General features: G+C 25.2%; 1 protein-coding gene across 1 annotated transcript in view; it reads right to left on the reverse strand.

Moving 5' to 3' along the window:
- Positions 1-4,174, reverse strand: part of LOC142332982 (uncharacterized) — a 49,635-nt gene extending 45,461 nt beyond the window's left edge. Inside the window, exon 1 of the mRNA XM_075379741.1 lies at positions 4,019-4,174. The gene's annotated coding sequence lies outside the window, so the exon portion shown is untranslated. The remainder of the gene's footprint in view (positions 1-4,018) is intronic.
- Positions 4,175-6,000: the final 1,826 nt, after the last annotated feature.

Here is a 6,000-nt window from a genome sequence, read left to right on the forward strand (position 1 = left end):
AGAGTAAAAAAGAAGGGACATAATGGATTTAATTATATAGAAAACAGTGCTGATAAATGTGATTCTTGAATTAAGCGATTAACTAAATTATTACTACATATCATACAATTACAAAAATAAAAGTGACCGCAAAGAAAATTAAGTTTGAGAGGCTGTTTTATAAAAACAGGTCTCATACAATTGAAAGAAACTGATACTGCAAATTAAAAAATCACATATTTCACATTATTTAACAGCATGTTAAATAGTTTAAAAGCATTTAATAATAAATTATTATTACTCTTTTCCTTAAAATCAATTATATTTCATTTTACCACTTTGAAGACACATTTCTAAGTTATTTCTTGATAATCCAAATGAATTATCAAGAAATAACTTTAATGTATATATATATATATATATATATATATATATTTAATACATTACACTTAATATTTAACTCAAATACAGCAGAATGAATGATATACATAAAATACCCATCCCCAATTTGATGAATGTACCTATTTAGTTAATATAATTAGAGTTTATAAGTTACGTAGTATGAGTTAATATTAGTAAACCAAGTTCATTTATAAGGCAGTTATTGTAGGCTGTATTGCTAAGCATAAAAAGTAACACACAATTATAAGCTACATAATTATTTTATGTATTTTATTAAAATTATTGTATATGAGCAAATAAAAAGCATGCAAGTATAAAATAAACACATTATGTTTCTCCAAAGAGGTTAAAATTAAATATTTGATTAAAAGGTTAAGAAAATAATATTTATTACTACTGTTGAAAAAACCTGCTGTTTACAATACATTATTAAAAACAACTAAGAATTAATATTATTATAAATAAATCTTATTTAAAAGTATATAAGACATATTCATGTACAGTGACAACAAAAAATTTAGATAATATTATGAAAATGGATGGAACTGTTAACAATATAAGATCATTTCACTACTTGCCTAAACAAATGGATATAACCTGTAGTTGCATGTTGTTTCCTACATGAAGTTTAAAGAAATGTTTACAAATGGCAGAATGAAACAGATTAGACTTAACAAAATGATTATAATGTAAAAGCTGAGTTAATTATAAATGAGTTCAATGAAAAATTTATTTTAAATAATTAGCTTGCATATGATATTGATCTTGTGACAAGAAGGTTATAGTATGTCAGTACCTTAACCATCAAAAAATTATTTCTAATTACATAAAAAATAATTAAAGCATAAAATAAAATTAATTTAGAAAATAAATGAAAATGAAAGAGTAATTAAAAAAATTATATGCTTATTTTTCTCTCTACCCAGACCCTCAAGTAGTAAAAAAAAAATTTTTAATACGCACGTTGAAAATAATTAAAAAGAATATGATTAGATTTTTTTGAAAAAAAATGGAATATTTTTTTTATTAAAAAAATAATACAGTATTATAATAATATTATATACAGTATTACAATAATAATACAGTATTACAATCATACAGTATTCAGAAATTTATAAGCAGGTAGATAATTCACTAAAGATTTAATTTGATAATAACAGATTGTAACAGAATATTGAAAATCAATTACAACAAGTTTTGATTTGAATATATCTTTGAATTATATTCAATTGATACCTATTTAGTGGAATGAAAAAATAAATAAATAAATAAATTTGGTCGAAATATCTGAAACAGGATCAGTTGACTATGCAAAATAAATGGCTTTAAAAAGATTTCTTATCAGGTTACAATCAAGAGGCCCAGAAATAAATGCAGTTAACTACAGCTGACATCCAGGAAAAATTTTATGAATATAGAAAAAATAAAAATAAAAGGTAATTTATTGTTATTATAAACTCGAGAAATACATGAACATATTTGCAATAATGAAAAATATTAATATAAGTAATAATAATTATACTGGTTTTTATTTCTAGAAAATTACAGAAAAAAGAAATTACATGATTTTATCATTAACAACAATTGTACATAATTCTGAAAATCTGTGCAAGTCTAGTGTTCTAGGGGAAATATAACACAATCATTATAATCTGAAAAGAAAGATAAAACCAACAGAAATTATATAAAACTAAAAAACAAAAAATCACTTTGAGATCAAGACAAATGTACAGGGTGGTAATGGGCAGTCTCCACTTCTCTTCAGCTGCATCGTTGAAATAGTGATGAGAGTGGAAGAAAAAACTACAAGAATTTTTCCTTAATGACAACATAAGACTTGTCTATAAAAAACAGAATTTGATCGACTGCTTAGCAGTCGTAGATGATCTAACCATCATCTCCGACTCAGTTAAACGACCAACAAGCAAATTAACATTCTTTAAGAACAAACTGAAAAGGTAGGACTGCAAATCTCTTTTGAAAAGACTGAAAACATGACAGATTTAAACCCAGCCCCAAGAAAAACTCGATTCAAAATACAGGAGAATAAGAAAAGTTGACCAATTTAAATATTTGGGTGAAGTAATTGAAAATTTTTCAGAAAAAGAAATAATAAATCTAAGAACCAACAAAATGAGATTAGCCTACAGGCTCGCCAAAATCTGTACAACAGAAAATATATTTCATTCAACACAAAATTAAAACACAGGAAAATAATGGAACCAATCAAAGAAAATGGACAGTACTGAAGACGACGTAATAGAGACTTGTATACATATATTGAAAATATTACAGACACTACCAGAAAACAAAGAATTACATTTTATGGACATCAACAAATAACCGGTTTCATGAAACAAGGAAAGATTTAAATGAACTCTAAATAACTGATACTGACATCAAACAATCGCCTCTGAGGAACAAATTGCAAAAAATAGCAGGTTTTCAGGAGAAAACAAAATATAAGATGTAACAAATTAGACTGAAGAATGATAGATATTTGGAAGAACAAAAACCTTTCCAAAATGGATTAATTCAATCGCATGGTCCAAAGAGGCCTATTCGAACCAAAAAAAAAAAACTTAGTAATTTTATGTAGCAATAATTTCTAGTAATCGATTTATGTAATGAGCAAGCCCATAATCTCTAGTGCTTCATTAGGCAACACTACTGCTCATGATCGGTTACTAGCACTACTCAACTCATTTACTTTTTTACAGTATAGTATGAAATTTAGTGAAAGTTTCCATACGGTGCAATGCTCTATATAAAAGCATACTAATTAAAAAAGAATTAGTTTATTTTAAATATGATACAGAAATGTACATTATAATAGTTTTCTAACCTAAAACAAATTAAAATAATGCAAATTTTTCTTTTAATACAGTTTCTAAAAAATAATGGAAAATAAAAAAGTTTTTCTGTTTTAGCAATAATTAAAGTATTTGGATATATCAAACAGAAAAATCAAATATTTCTTGTAAGATATTCAGTGTACTAAAGTATTTGTACTTCTTTTCAGTAGGCCATTAAAGGTAGCTAAATGCAATAAAAAACAAGTCTATTGAAAAAATAAATAAATTACAGTTACTATTTATACTACCAAATGTATCCAGGTGTAATAGAAAAATTAGGCAATTCTTATAAAATTGTTTAAAATATTAAGATATTTTACTTTTTTTCTGAATAAAATTCACTTTTGTTCATATGTAAAAATCTATCAGTAATTAATTTTGTAAGAATTTGGAATTATTGATTTGTCCACATCAGACAAAAAATTACATCACCTTTCATATTTTTTTTTTTTTTTAATAAAACAAATTTTGTTAACCGGAAAAGTATTATTTAACAAGCTATCAGAATAGATTTTTTATAACAAAAAATAATTAGAAACAAAATCTCGTGTACAAAATGCATCAGACAAATTCTAGCTACGTGCTTTTTGAAAACCACGTTGAAATCTTAGTTTACATTTTTCATTAAGCTTAAATTTAAAAGAAATCCGATATCGCTTTTGTGATTTTTCTTTCTAGAAATTCTTTGAAGTTACTAGACAAACGCGTACACAGGCAAGTGATTTCGACAATACCGGGAGATATCTCTAACCGATACGATTATAAACGAATTCGCAACTTACTTTTCAATGTCGACTGGTCAATGGTATTACAGATGTTTCCCCGCTTTTACAACCCTCTCAAAACGTACTGTAAGTAAAATTCAATAAATGATTGCTTTAAAATATAAATTTGAATTTTAAATGTAAAATTTAAAACAAAAAAAGAATCTACACTCAATTTTTTTTTTATTTACTCGTACACTTTACCGGTATTAATGAGGTATTAATTAATAAAAACAACATGACGTTATCAGAATTGCCAATTACTTGAAAATTAATAACATTTTTAAGAATAGCAATTTTTTTCAAAACTGAAATTTTTTTGTATCAATATTTATTTTTTCAATTACGAAATGTAACATAAAAAATTGGTAATAAAGTTAATATTATTTTATGTTCCCTAGGACGAGAAAAAGTATTATTTATTTAATTAATATCAATGAAAATTGATACTTTCTGACTAAACGGAGGCCACCTGTTTTCAGAAGCAAGAATGATGTTTTTAAAAACTCAAACGTTTGGTTAGATTGTATTATTGTATAAAATAAAGTTCGACTTAAAAAACAATTTTAAAAGTATATATGCGCGTACTTTCGGAGCCGTTACAAGGATTTCCCAAAAGATGTTAATTCAAATGTGTAAATATTTAAATTAAAATTGTTACATTCATAATAGTCGGTTATTAAGAAATAAAATTCAATTGTACGTCAATAAGACCGTAACATCATGACTATTACGAAATAAGAGTTAATATTAAATGAAATATAAGCAACCTATTAATAATTATTATACAATTTGTTTTTAAATGATACCATTATCGAATCTAACCTGTTCATTCATCAATTTATTATTATTCAAATATATATGAAATTTTTCTAAAATACTGGTTTTGTAATAATTATTTTATTCTAATATTTTAATATATTCGTTAGGGTTATAATGATGTCCAAATTATAAAATGTGTTAAGCGAAATTAGATTTTTCTTCATTATTTTTAAGAATACAATTAATAACTTTAATTTAAAAATGTTCTTTAATTCTAATGGTGAATAAACGATTTGTCATTTCAATATATTTTCAGTCACAATTTTCGCAATTAACACTATACACTCCTTGTTTTTCTAAATTATAATTATTATCTTGATTTATTGTAACAGAAGGGTCTTCATTACTATGTATTTTTTATTTGTGTATACGCTGTTTTTAATATTTTATTAAATTTATTATAATTTATATTATATTCAATTTCAGCGTATACATTTATTATATTATTGTTCGTTAGCTTTATTTTGTCCTTTATGTGTATTTTATTTTTTATTCTGGCGTATAATTTATTTACTGATTTAATATCTTATCCGTTATTTAAAGCTATATGTTTAATACGATTCATTTTATTATTGAATTTTATATTATCATATTTTAGGTATTTTAATGCTCTATAAATTAATGAATTAAAGGTTGCCGTTTTTGACCCCAAGGATGGAAAGATATAAAATGCATTATAATATTTTGTTTTGTTGGCTTTCTATAAATGTTTATATCGATTTTATTAGCGATAAAATTTTTGTTAAATTTTATATCCGGGTAATTAAAATTATTATTTAAAGAATTAATTTCCGTAATTATTGTATTTTTTTCTTTATTAAATCATCGGTTATATATTATCAAGATGTCATCCACATACCTGTTATATAAAATAATTTGACGTTTATTAATTGTATTGGATATCAGGGCGTTTTCTAGTTCATTCATAAAGATATCTACTAAAATAGCAACATACGATTACCGAGGTAGAAATAAAAGAGCGCTCTTACCGAACGAACAGGAGCGCTCGTATGTTGAACTTATTTGAGGGTGTTTTGGATGCGGTACGTCGGGTATCTCAGGTGGGACTTTCTACCCGGCTGATGACAACGGAGAAGGCTACTCAAACGTACCATATAATTAGCGATGTAGTGTCACAGATCCCGGATGGAGGGTTGGAGAGTCCCGCGTACTGGTCA

The sequence above is a fragment of the Lycorma delicatula genome, chromosome 12, assembly GCF_047948215.1.
Source record: "Lycorma delicatula isolate Av1 chromosome 12, ASM4794821v1, whole genome shotgun sequence".
Classification (NCBI taxonomy): Eukaryota; Metazoa; Arthropoda; class Insecta; order Hemiptera; family Fulgoridae; genus Lycorma; species Lycorma delicatula.